We start from the raw sequence: 12761 nt of genomic DNA, 5'->3' as shown, positions 1-12761 counted from the left end.
AGAGAGAAATGGAGAGGCCAACAGTTCAAAAGCACCATCTACCACCTAAGTGCTTACTCGAGGGGATTTCAGGGTTCCCAGTCTTGTGGAGAGATGGAAGACCAGCTGAGACACATCACAAAGTGATAAAGGAAAGATTCTTAAGTGGACGTTGCCTCCTTGCGGCTTTTACTCCATGCAGCTCGCAGGCCAAGGAATAGAACTGGCCTGGTCCAGTCCCTCTGTCTCCTGCTGTCAGACCTACTGACTTCCCTCATCATTAAAGGCAGGGCTGCTAGACTGGCAAGGAACTGGGGAGTCATTTTATCCACAAGCTGGTTGATATTTATGTATGTGGCTCTTTCTCTTACTCCAAACCGAAGTGGCTACCACAGGCAAGTATTACTTTCTATGATCTGCACCCAATTTTCTTACCATTTTCCCTCAGAAGTCCCATGCCCCAAACTGGAATACAATGTATTACTTGAAAACTCTACTTTTTCAGGACCAAGGAAGATGGGAAGGGAAGTTGGAGTAGAGGGAACAGCATGGCAAGAGCACAGAGGGGAAGATAAACTATCCATGTGAGGTCAGGGGTGTGGGTTGGAGAAGGAAGGCTTCAAAGGGTGACATGGTTTGGATGGGTGGGGAGGGCAGGTAAGGGCAGGTATATAGGGTATTAGAGCAGGGAGAGCGCTCAGGGCCTCTCCAGTCCAAGGGTTTTTTTGACAATATTCTGCAAATTGCTGGGAGTTGTGCAGTGCGCTGCCTCCTAGAGGTCACAGCGTAAGGGAGTCGGGGCTTGGAGTAAGGAGAGCCCCCGTATGTGAGCATCTGGACTCTGTGTTGGTTATCAATAAAAAAAAAAACCCTCATTTTTCTTAATTTGCTCTACTTACAAGATGTCACACGAAGAGAAAGTTTTGAGTCAAAAAACAAACAGGCAAAGAAGAATTGTAGGATCAAAGTATCCAAGCTGGAAAGGGCCTTTGTAAATGGTGACATTTTAGTAAAATAGGTTAATCTCACCTACAGCTCAATTCCTCACCCTGGAGCTCTTCTTTGCAGCCCTTCTTTCACAAAATTTCTTTCCTTCCATTCCTGATTAATGTCCAAAGATGGCGTTCAAAAAGTTGAAAAGGTGGGTAGGGAAACAGTGTTAGTAAGGTAGGGAACAGAGACAAGAAAGACAAAGAAGATGCCAGACGACATTAAAAAAAGATAAAATACAGCCCTTTCCACAATAGGGAGGATAATCCAGAGAAGTTTTTCAGGATGTAGACAAAGAGGGGAAAGTCCTGAGTTCTTAGAATAATAATTGAATAGGATGGAGAAATCATAAATGTAGCTGATCAAAGAATTTGAAGAGGAAGGTAAACTTTCTCTGCACCATTAAAATTAATAAAGAAAAACTGGTTGACTTAGTTTTAAAAAATATTGTTTAACTCACTTCAGACAAATAAGCTAATGCAGGCACTGAGAGAGACATAGTCTTGCAGAGGTGGTTTGTAGGTAGAATTGATAGATACAAGGGAAAAAAAAAGAAGAAGGAACTCTCTTGACCTTTACCATCTCATTAAACACATTTTTTTAAAAGTACTGTATTATTTTTAGTGAAGAGAGGAAAGGAGATGGATCTAAATGTCAAGTTCAAGTAAAATAACATGACACTTCCCCCTTACCCTGAAATCTGCCCTCTCACACACACATGCATACATATCAGTTTATAAAACCGATAAGGAAGGAAATTTCCTTTATTTGGAGAGGAGATCTTTGTCAAACAGATAGTACACATACCAAATAGAGCTAATTCTAGTGTTGTAAATTCTATCAGAAGTCACATAATATGACCAACTTTATACTATTATCTAACATTTTTGTGAAGGTCCTAACCAATTCAACAAGACAGGCTAAAATATCAGAAAGGAAGAGACATGGGGTCATTATTTGCAATATGACTGTACCTCAAAACCAGAACTAAGAGAGTTTAAGCTGTTCAGATAAAAGATAAATACTTAATTCTCAAACAATTATGCATATAAAGGAAATATTTTAGAAATTCCTAAATATTTTACGAAGTCCCAACAATAGTCTTATGCTATTGTAAATGGGATCTTTTTAACATTATATTTTTCTAAGACTTCCATGAAAAACATGAAGGACTTAAATAAATGGATTTTTATATTGCATTTCTGCTTAGGAAGAGTCAATCTCATATAAATTTCAATTCTTTCCAAGTGAATCTAGAAATGTAACACAATTCTAATAAAGTCTTAAGAGCAATTTTTTCTCTTTTTTTTTTTTGGTGTAGGGAAACTACATTGATTCTAACTTTCATTTGGAAGAATAAATGCATGAGAAGATTAATGAGTGGAGATCGGCCCTCCCAGATAGCAAAACATACTTTAAAGCCACAGTAATTGAAACACTCTAGATTTGAACGATGTATAAAAAAAGAGATCAGTGAAACAGATCAATGACTTCAAACAGTCAGCTTTATCCGAAGCTACATGAAGTGAGAGTATGAAAGGCTGGCCTTGAACCTGCTGGCGCCAGGATGTGTGTTCACGATCATCCAATGGGGAGTCACTCCACAATAAGATGCCAGGAGGGAGAATGGCACAGGAACCCTCCATCGAGGGGCCGCCCCACTGTGGATGTGCCAGGTTCGGTGGCAGGAAATGCAAAGTCTACAAGGCCAGTTGACCAGAACTCAACACAGACCAACGATCCACTTTTTCATTTGAGGTCCCCGAGCCACAGGTCATCCAATGATAGCTGTAAGACCAACAACTCAGCAGGGAGGATGCCTGCTTTCCTCTGGCTTGTTTCAGGGTTGTGTTTGCAGTCACACTATGCCTCTCAGGGGAAGTGGTCAGAACCACGTCCTGAGAGGCCCACTGCCGGTGGGGACACGAAATGGGTCTACAGCAGAGCTTTCACAGAGAAGTTGTGTTGGCTCAGTTCCTCCTATAAGTTCCTAGTGCACTTGTGAGAGGGCATGCAGCTGGGCTCAGGCTGAACCGGCAATGTGGCCACAGCCCATCCTTGGGTGTAGAAAGAGAACCAAGGTAGGACACACCAGAACTGTCTAACTCAGCCTTCTCTATATTTCTGGAAACCTGATTTCCTGAAGAGTGGGAAGGTGTACTCACCTAGGAACTAACTTTTTTCTCTCAGCCTTGGAACTCCTGCCTTCTATCAGACCTTTTGCCTCTGAGTTGAGCAATGAGTGGTCAAGTGATGAGTGCCACAGTCCTGTTGACTTTTTCCAAATGGTGGGCTGCCATTGTCAAACCTTATTCATTATGTCCTTTTCAGGCAAACTGGCTGAAATAGAAGCCCATTGACTCGGGGTAGTAGATGCTAGCTGTTTGAGATGCCCAACTCCTGGAATCTCAGCTTCTTCAGAGAGCAGTGGCTTATTTCATGCTCATGTAACATCTCATATGAGTTGGGAGGCCCTCCTCCACCTTGTACCTTTGCCATATGTTTCATCTGATCTCCAAGTTCTCCTCTGCAGAGCATGTGAAGGATGGAGAAAGAATATTGATCTGAATTCACTAGAATACTCATGTACTCCACTTTTACTCACAGTCCAATGCTAGATGGTCATGTGATTCTAACCTAAATGTAAAGGAGGCTGGTGATTGTTAGAGGAATACATGGAATGATCACTGTGTGCCAGTTGTCTATGGCACACTCATAATACTGGGGATGTTTCACAAAATTTCAAAATAGAAGAACAGAACAATAGAAAGAGCCCTTGAGTGGCAGTCCAGGTACAGGGTTCCAGAGCTATTTCTGCCACTACGTAACCCTTTGCTCCTCCATACTTCAGTGTCCTCGTCAGTAGAAGATACAGCAGGGTTGCATGACCAAGGTTCTTTCCGGGTCAAAAAGATGCAATTCTATGGGAAGCACATGGATGATCTCCCAGCATTTCACCGAAGATTCCACACCTAGGAAGCCTTAATGGGAGTCTTATAGGAGACCAGAAAAGAGGAAGATGCCCCTTCAGAAACCTATCTATGGACTGGCCTGTTGTTGATTCTCAGAGGCCCAGATTCCCAGGAAAAATGCCTAACATAAAGGACTTCAAACCAGTTCACATTCATTCCTAATGTTAAAACCATAAAAAGCTCTAGGAAGAAACTGTTGTAATTTTGCCTTAAAATGTCTTTGTTAATGCTTCTGAATGTGATCAGCTCTGATATCTCCCTGATATAATGGGGGAAATGTTCTATTTCTTATAAGGCAAGACATTTAAGAGCACTCTGTCTTTTTTTTTAATTTTTTTTTGTTATGTTAATCACCATACATGACATCATTAGTTTTTGATGTAGTGTTCCATGATTCATTGCGTATAACACCCAGTGCTCCATGCAGAAGTGCCCTCTTTAATACCCATCACCAGGCTAACCCAACCTCCCAGCCCCCTCCCCTCTAGAACCCTCAGTTTGTTTTTCAGAGTCCATCGTCTCTCATGGTTCGTCTCCCCCTCCGAATTCCCCCCTTCAATCTTCCCCTCCTGCTATCTTCTGAGAGTACTCGGTTCTGAACTTAGCCCCCAGATTCTCTGTATTCTTCAAGGCACTGGAAGACTACATGTCAGACCTCCGGAGAAAGTGCCAGCCCTTATTTCTGCAGGGCTGGAGGGTACATTGCTCAGGGAGGGATTTATTCCATGTGTGGACCTAGCGGGCAGAGATTCAGCCAGCATCTGCATTTGGTATGGGCTGTTTGCTTAGGAAGAAAATTATAATTTATGCAGAAAGCCTAAGGCTAGAGAATATGGGGCCCGTGGGAAACACAAGGCAAAGGACACACTGGGGTAAGTGTTCTAGTCTTCTTTGTCGAAATGAGACAATCCCTGAAAAGTTAATGGGAATTTTCCTTCTGAAATCTCAGAGGATATCTCTGTATCTTCTGTGAACTAACCCCCTAGCTTTGTGAACTAGACTCCCTGTCTCTTCTTTAAAGTAGGGGGTGGAAATGCCTGTCTCTCATTGACTTGCTCTAGAGACTAGAGCTCCAGATTCTTGCTCCGGACTAGCCTTCTGACTGCCTGGATCTGAAGCTGTGTTGTCACTCTAGAAAGCCACCCAGCGTTTCTCGTCCTCAGCTTATTTTGTCATCAGGGCAGGTCAGATGGAAATTTATTCTACATGGAAACCTCAGATTATTATCCTTTCTTCTAACCAATAAGCCCCTTTTCTCTCGCTGCCCTGACCCAACCACCATCTTCCCCTCTCCTCCTCGGAACCATGCTGTCCCCACCCACTCCTTGACTAGTCACTAGGGTTGGTTCTAGCTCCCTACATGTTTCAGTAAGAACAGTTGTTTTCAATTATATTCCAAAGCCTGGGTGAGCATTTCTGAAAGCAGCTTCCTAGTTTTCAATTGACCGTGGCAATAGCAGCCTCAGAGAAGAAAACTCTTTCCAGGATGAACGCAAACCTCACTTACTCAGAAAGTAATTTGAGGCTTCTTTTTCCATTGCACAACAACAAAAACCACTGGGGGCTTTCCTGTGCTCATAAGGAGAGGTTTCTCAGCAAAGCACTCTTTGTAGAAGTAAGCCCATCAAAGGTCAGGATGAAGGGGCCATTACATAGACTTGAGGTCTCCCGAGCTGGGCGGAAACCCAAGGAAAGCAGGAGCGAAGGCCCAGGTCTTTCATAGCTGGAGAGTGTGTGAAATGCAGGCCAAACGAGATCCTACAGTCTTCAAAACGAAGCTGCTCCTTCATCTGTGACGTGAAAAGGAGCTTGGAACTGCCTGGCCAGGGTGCCGATTGATAGGAGGCAATGAGAAGAAGGCAGGGTGACCGGACAGAGGGAGAATGACGATATAAGTCAAGAAAGGGGGTCGAGGCCAGGCTCATCCACAAACATCTGTCTGTCTTATACTGGAGAACTTCCTTGTGTTTCTTTCAGATCCATTTTCCACCCTCTCCACCCTGCTGTCTGTCTTGAGAGGCTGCTCCCTAAGGGCTGAACCAGGCCCTCCAGCTTCTGGCTGGGGTCAGTTGATGGCAGCCCCGGGCAGGAGATCAGAGGGAGGAGGTGGACTGGGCATTTGTTCCCCAGGTTTTTCCCCCTGACTCTAGAAGGTTGGCTGCTTCTGTCCACTGGAGGCCACAGCCAGACAGCTGTGTCCTCCAACTCCGGCAACCACTCCTTTCTTTTGTCCTTTCTGTCTGAGGGGTAGTGATGGCTCTCTGAGGTTGCAAGCCCTGAGGGTATTGAGCCATACTTGTTATTTTTCCTGAATCCTGCCCACATCTCTGTAGAGTCCATGATAAGATGCTTCTCAGTGCCGTAGTTTGGGTGTGTCTCCTGGGACTTTGAAGACTCTACCACCCGGTTTAGCTTCATGGTGTTATTAGGGGTAAGCACTCTGCATCTCCCAGGGCCCCTCCATATAGTCTCAGGGAAGAGAATATTCTCTGAAAACAGTGACTTTCCATTCTTGAACTTGAAAACTGAGGTCCAGAGAAATAGATCATTTATTGGGTCTACTTCCCTTAAACTGCGTTCTGGCAGCCACCAGAGGGAGGATGGAGAGAGTGGAGGGAGACACGATATCCCCACAGCCATGCTTCAATGACAGTAGCTCTGTTTTACCTGCTTAACAAAAATTTCAGCACAGACAACAAAATATCAGAGAACGGAGATGATTGGCAGAGAGCACGGTGTGTTGAGCAGAAAAGCTGGTGTGTAGACTGGAAATGAATGTGAGCCCTGGTGCCATTTTAGTAGAAGAACCCATATTCCAGGAAGAGTGGAAGGGAAGTGCAACGGGAGCATTTTGCATGGCCTGCCTGCCACCTTCCTTCCTCTTAGAATCGATTAGTTCTTAGTGTGCGAATGCAGAGGGGGGCACGATGGTTGTAGTCCCACCCCATCCCCCATCACTGGCCACAGCTAACTGTGCGCAAGCAGACACCTGGCCCAGAAGAAATGCATCCATAGGCTCGGCTGAGAAAATGAGCTTCTCTCTCTTGAGAATTTGAGCCAGGTGACCCCCAGTTTTTGTCAAATGATGTTATGCCGTAGAGCAACCGTCACATGGCGCGGGCACAAGGGAGAGGCTTAGACCTTCTAGGGGCTTCGGTTAGTTGAAGCCATGAGGAAAGCAAAACTAAACACCTTGTGGAAGAAGCCAGTTCATTGCTGACAGCACGGAGCAGGCCACAGAGAGCATCTTTCTTGTTTTCTCCATGTGGTTTCTTGTCTCAGCTTCTAATATCTGTGCAACCTGTGTCGTGCTGGCTCTTTTTCCTGCCATTGGACTCTTAGAGATTTCCCTGAAATTTACTAACAAATGCACTATTCTTCTGCTTGATTGAGAAATGAATAAATAAATAGATGGAGGAGAAAGGACAAATCTTCCTTACAGAAGATTTCCACAAGACATATGAAGATATTCCTCCTTCAGTCAATGGAACTTAACTCCCCTCCTTTTAAGTGTGGGCTAGACTTGGTGACTCCCTTCTAACAAATAGAGTACAAAAAGGAAAAATAGTGACTTTAGAGTGAAGAAACCTTGCAGATGTCACCATAACCATTGATCAAGGTGAATACCACCAGTGACAAGTCATGTAAATTCATGTACCCCCCCTGATATTTACCCCTTGAAGGGAAAGGCACTTCACGTCTGTGGTATTTTTGCTTTAAAATTCATAACTCCTATCAAATAATGAAAAAAACATCAGATAAGTCCAACTTGAGGGACATTCTACAAAATAACTGGCCAGTCCTCTTAGAAAACAAGGGAAGACTAGAAGCCACTGTCACAGATGAGAGGAGACAGAAGAGACATGACAACCAAAGGGAAAGTGGTTTCCTGATTTGTATCCTGGAAGAGAAAAGAGACATTAGTGGAAAAGCTAGTGAAATCCAAATAAAGTATGTAGCTCAGATAATAGCGTCACACCAATGGTACTTTCTTAGTTTTGATAAATGTACCATGGTTATATAAGATATTAACATTAGGAAAAGCTGGATTGAGGGTATATGAGGACTCTCTGTACTATCTCTGTAACTTTTTTGTAAATCTATAATTATTTCAGGAGAAAAAAAAAAAAAACGACTACTGAGAAGTTCCGTGAATCTCCAGGAGCACCAGAGGACCAGTTGTGGTGGCTACAGAGCCAGGAACTGTTGCCAAACCCACAGTGTTTGGCCCAAAGAACTGGACCAATGAAGATTACAGAACCCATGCTGGGCACAGACACTACAGGCTTCACCACCAACACCACAAAACTGGGCCCTTATGTGTCACTGCTGCCTCTAGAAACTGGATGTCACTTCTGCTACCACCATCTGTCACCAGAATGGAGTTGGGACAGCCCCTGTTTCCTCCCATTGCTGGCTATGCTTACACACTAGCTGCAAGGAGGTTGGGACTTGAGTATCTGACATTTCAGTTCTAGCTCTGGAAAGGAGCTCTATTTCATAAAATAGGAGATTTCCCAGACATAAGTATGCTTACTGGCCAGAAAGAAGGATCCACTGTGTTGATTAAGGTCATCTAACTGGAGTGGTCAGACAAGGCCCATTGGAGGAAGTAGAATGTAGGTAGGGCAGTGTTGTAGTGAGACCAGACTTGGAATAAAACTAAACAGCATTCTGCACTCAGCCCTATAGTGGAGGTGAGATTCTGATAAATAGAAATGCATCATTCTCACACAAAATTTATGTTGAACAAGCAGTACATAAAGTATAAGGAGAAAACCACTTTATTTTTGTCTTCCACTGATTCTTTCAATCAACTCTGTGGGGCCTACTAGTCTACTAGTTTTCAGTCAGGGGTAGGAGAAGTTCTCAGGAATTTTCTAGTCACTCTTGAGTAATACACACAATTCTAGGGGTCATTTCAAGTCACATAATTATAATTTCAGATTAGCATTAAAATGTCAGCCTTATGTATTAGTCAAAATTTCAAATTTGCTTCTAAGTTGAGCCTTCTTTCCCTCCTCTGGTTTGGGCCTGAAGTCAAGGAAGGAAAGGGTTACTCTTCCCTCACATCTGTTCTTCTGACTAATCATGTTTCAGCCTCTCTAGGGTTGAAACACAGTAAGTGTACTAGGTCAAGGGAACAAAAAAGTTTCTACTTACCCGTAAAGTTAGATTTTGTAATCTCTGTTTTTGCACAAGTTTAAAGTGACTTTTTCTCATGAGCTTTCACATGGTTCTTCAGAGATTTTGGAGATCTCTTATCTGCAACTCCTTGGCAGGGCAAATGCAAATCTTCTTTGGCTGGGCACTTCCTTTTCCCTTCATTTTCTAGAAATATAGGAGATCCTCAGCTTCTCTCTGCTCAAGTCTTAGGTTTCTAGGCCACCCTCTTGCATAGGACCTAAGATGACCCCACACCAGCTTGCTCTGTGGATCCACTTCTGGTCCCCCAAAAACACTCATCTATTCACCCATTGGCCTGACAGATCTTGGAAGGGCTGACCTCCCTCCTATCATGGGCACTTCTCCATTGTACCACCGTCAAAGCAGCCAGCAGTCTTCCTCTCACACTTTAGACTATTCTGCCCTCCTCAGGTGCAGGGAACATACATTAAGTTCAGTGTAGACCTCTTGAAGCCCCTTTCCCTAAGCTTAAGTTAAAAGTTCAGACACTCCAATCCCTTTTCTTGAAGGTAGGAGTAATGACCAAAAAAAAACAGCTCTAAAATTCTTCTTCACCTGTTTCCAATTCCTGACTCTTTTCCAGCCAAAATGTGAAGGAGGAGTTTGAGTCATCTTGCCTGTTTTCTGTCATTTCTTTTGAAAATATTTCAGCATGGCAAAGCCTTTCGCTTTCAGCTGTGGCATCTCTTGGCTTGGTGTTTTAGCTGAATCTTCCCTTTTTACGTATTGTGATGCTTGGATATCCATCTTCAAAGCAAAAAAAGTTTGTATGATCCCTCTTGGCTATTCCCACTTGCTAGAACAACCTAAATTTCAACAATCATCTGGGGTGAGCTGGGGTAGGGACAGCAGCAGACACAGCCACCCGTGGTGGAACAATATATGATCAACTTCTCCAGTATATTTCTGGTGGATTCTCTTGTCTTAGAGGCCTGCTCAAATGCCAGTTATCTTTCCAAATGTGATCTGTGCACTAAACCAAGACAGAATATTTGGCGTTTTCTTCACAGATTCAAACATTTCAAATGCCCAAATTCATTTTATTTCTATTCCACAATAAAACCAACCTTCCTAGATAAAACTTGTTTGATTTCCATTTAATATACATTCTTCTGTTTGAGTTCATGCCCATGAAATGAGAAGCTTATAGCAAGAGTGCTAACAGAAAGCAAAAATCTTCAAAAAATACTAGCAAACTGAATCCAGCAATATACATAAAAGATTATACACCACAACCAAGTGGGATTGGTTGGCTAAATATCTAAAAGAAAATCAACTAATGAAATACATCATACCAGTAGAATAAAGGACAGAACCACAGGATCATCTCAATAGATTCAGGAAAAAAATGTGACAAAACTCAACATCCCTTCCTCATAAAAACACTCAACAAACTAAGAATGGAAGGGAACTTCCTCAACCTGTAGATGCCTGATAAAAGGCATCTACAAAAACCCTACAGTTAGCAATATAATGACAAGAGAGTGAAACTTTCTCCCTAAGATCAAGAACAAGACAAGGGGGTCCACTCTCACCACTCCTATTCAACATTGTACTGGTGATTCCAGCAAGGGTAATTAGGAAAGAAAATTAAATAAAAAGCACCTAGTTTAGGAAGGAGGAAATAAAACTATCTTTATTTGCAAGTAAAACAATCTTGTATATAGAAAATCCTAAGGAATCCACTAAGAAACAATGAAAAATACTGCAAAAAACTTGCAGGTTACAAAATCAATATACAAAGATCAGCTGTATTTCTGTACACTAGCGATAAACAAAACAAAAATTAAATTAAGAAAATAATTCAATTTACAATAGCATCACAAAGAATAAGATATTTAGAAATCAATTTAACCAAAGAAGTGTAAGACTTGTATGTTGAAAGCAATAAAACATTATTAGGGAAAAAGAAAATTTAAAAAGACCCAAATAAATGGAAAGACATCCCATGATCATGGATCAGAAGACTCACTATTACTCAGCCATAAAAAAAGAATAAAATCTCATCATTTGCAATGACATGGATGGATCTAGAGAGTATAATGCTAAGTGAAATAAGTCAGTCAGAGAAAGACAAATGCTATGTGATTTCACTCATATGTGGAACTTAAGAAACAAAACAAATGAACAAAGGAAAAAAGAGACAAACCAATAAATAGATTCTTTTTTTTTAAAGATTTATTTATTTATTTGAGAGAGCGAGAATGAGAGAGAGAGTACATGAGAGGGGAGGAGGGTCAGAGGGAGAAGCAGGCTCCTTGCTGAGCAGGGAGCCCGATGCGGGACTCGATCCCGGGACTCCAGGATCATGACCTGAGCCGAAGGCAGTCGCTTAACCAACTGAGCCACCCAGGCGCCCACCAATAAATAGATTCTTAAATACATAGACAAATTGGTGGTTGCCAGAAGGAAGGTGGGTAGGGGGATGGGTGAAACAGGTGATGGGGATTAAAGAGTATACTTATCATCAAGAGCACTGAGTAATGTATAGAATTGTTGAATCACTGTATGGTACACCTGAAATTAATATAACACTGTGTGTTAACTATACTGGAATTAAAATAAATAAATAAATAAATAAATAAATAAATAAATTTTTAAAAAGATACAGTAGTTTCCATATGTATCTACAGATTCAGTGCAATCTCTATCAAAATCTTTGTTGCCTTCCTTGCAGAAATTGACAAGCTGATTCTAAAGTTCATATGGAAATTAAAGGAGCCCAGAACAGTCAAAGCTATCTTGAAAAAGAAGAACAAAGTTGGAGGAACTCACTTCCCAATTTCAAAAGTTACTGCGAAGTTACAGTAATCAAACAAAGTGGTACTGGTATAACTGTATATATTTTTATATGTAATATATATGATATATATGTCATACAGGATACACACACAGACACACACACAAACACACACACACACATATACATATATCAATGGAATAGAATTGAGAGTACAGAAATAATCTCACATTCATGGTCGACTCATTTTTGAGATGGGAGTAAAGACAATTAAATGGGAGAAAGAACAGTCCGTTCAACAAATGGTGTTGGGACTAATTATCCACCTGCGAAGTTTGACCCCTACTTCATACCATAGACACCATATATTAAAATTAACTCAAAATGAGTCAAAGACATAATTTTAAGACCTAAAACTATAAAGTCTTAAAAAAAAGCAGAGACCTACATTTTTATGACTTTGGATTAGGGATGGTTTCTTAGATACAAGACCAAAAATACAAGCAACAAGAAAAAAGATAAATTAGACATCACAATTAAAATCCTGTGTTTCATAGGACATCATCAAAAAAGTGAAATGACAACCCACAAAATGGGAGAAAATTTTTGAGTATCACATATCTGATAAGGATTACTATCCACGATATGAAAATAACTCTTACAACTCAAGAATAAGAACAAATAACCTAATTTTTCAAATGGACAAAGGATCTCAATAGACATTTGTTTTTTTTTTAAGATTTTATTTATTTATCAGAGAGAGAGAGAGAGAGAGAGAGAGCATGAGCAGGGGGGGAGGGCAGAGGCAGAAGGAGAAGCAAATTCCCTGCTGAGCAGGAAGCCCAATGTGGGACTCGATCCCAGGACCCTGGGATCATGACCTGAGCCAAAGG

The 12761-nt window shown here is 41.7% G+C and overlaps 1 protein-coding gene across 4 annotated transcripts in view; it reads right to left on the bottom strand.

The window, feature by feature from the left end:
* Nucleotides 1-4466: 4466 nt before the first annotated feature.
* The window catches only part of LOC112820409 (chondroitin sulfate proteoglycan 4-like), a 75516-nt gene continuing 67221 nt past the window's right edge, over nt 4467-12761 (bottom strand). The window contains exons 12-13 of one of the 4 annotated variants that reach the window (XR_012377584.1): nt 9105-9875; nt 4467-7842 (exon numbers count right to left, since the gene is read on the bottom strand). The gene's annotated coding sequence lies outside the window, so the exon portion shown is untranslated. Of the gene's footprint in view, nt 9876-12761 lie in introns of all 4 variants that reach the window. The other 3 variants (XR_012377583.1, XR_012377582.1, XR_012377585.1) reach the window with 3 other exon arrangements.

The sequence above is a fragment of the Callorhinus ursinus genome, unplaced genomic scaffold (assembly GCF_003265705.2).
Source record: "Callorhinus ursinus isolate GAN/ISIS: 27379988/994484 unplaced genomic scaffold, GSC_fseal_2.0 scaffold3, whole genome shotgun sequence".
In the NCBI taxonomy this organism is placed as follows: Eukaryota; Metazoa; Chordata; class Mammalia; order Carnivora; family Otariidae; genus Callorhinus; species Callorhinus ursinus.
The sequence above is the reverse complement of the archived record's forward strand: the minus strand, read 5'-3'. Positions and strand labels throughout refer to the sequence as shown.